Source organism: Tiliqua scincoides, chromosome 2 (assembly GCF_035046505.1).
Source record: "Tiliqua scincoides isolate rTilSci1 chromosome 2, rTilSci1.hap2, whole genome shotgun sequence".
NCBI classification, from domain to species: Eukaryota; Metazoa; Chordata; class Lepidosauria; order Squamata; family Scincidae; genus Tiliqua; species Tiliqua scincoides.
The window spans coordinates 101,090,414-101,091,344 of NC_089822.1; positions in this window are offsets into that span (position 1 = coordinate 101,090,414).

Genomic DNA, 931 nt, shown 5'->3' on the forward strand with positions numbered 1-931 from the left:
AGGAGCTGCCTTGGATATCATTTTTTAATGGAAAGGCAGATGCCTTAAACACACAAAACAATGCAAGAGCTCTCTGGGCCTTGGCCAGTGCTTTACTGACATGTCATCATGACCACTGCAATATGAACTCTTGTGCAAACGCTTCTAACTTTTTAAATTTCTGCTTCGTGATTCACTCCTATCTGTTCATGTAGCCCACAGAACTCTGCACTGTGGCAGAGCTAAAACACTAGTAATGTGTAATGACATTACTCTTTTCATGCAATATTATTATTATTATTATTATTATTATTATTATTATTATTATTATTATTATTATTATTATTATTATTATTAACAATAATAAATAAAGGAGAAGCATCTAAATAATTAGGTACTGTGTAATCAATATAACAAATGACCCTCTCTGTAGGCTTACAAACTACAGGTGGGACCTAGGTATCCACTGATTTGGCATCCAATGATTTGACTCACCACTGATACTGAGGTCCACCTTTAAATGCTTTCAAACAAGGGGAAAAAGCACCAAAATCCAATTGCCTACTTTTGCGCTGTTAAATAATTAAAATTTCGTTCCATTAGATCAGTTTTTCTCAACGTTTGTTGTCCATCGCACCACTTCATATTGTCCACCTATTTGAATTAGCGAAGTAATTGGTGATGATATCATCACCGGTTACTTCTGGGTTGGGAGGCCAGATGCAATGCAACAAAAACCAGTAAGAGGCTCAGGATGGATGGTAGGGATTTTTTGAGTATGGAAAAGCATGCTTTGGAGCTCTGCCCGCCAAGCAGAGCCTACTACCACTGTTTGTTGTGTTGCATTCCTGGTCTTGTTGCTGTTCAGCAGGTATCCAGTGGTCCCATGAGTTCCACCAGGCACCACCTCGAGTACTACTGGTGGTACTGTACCAGTGGTTGAGAAACACTG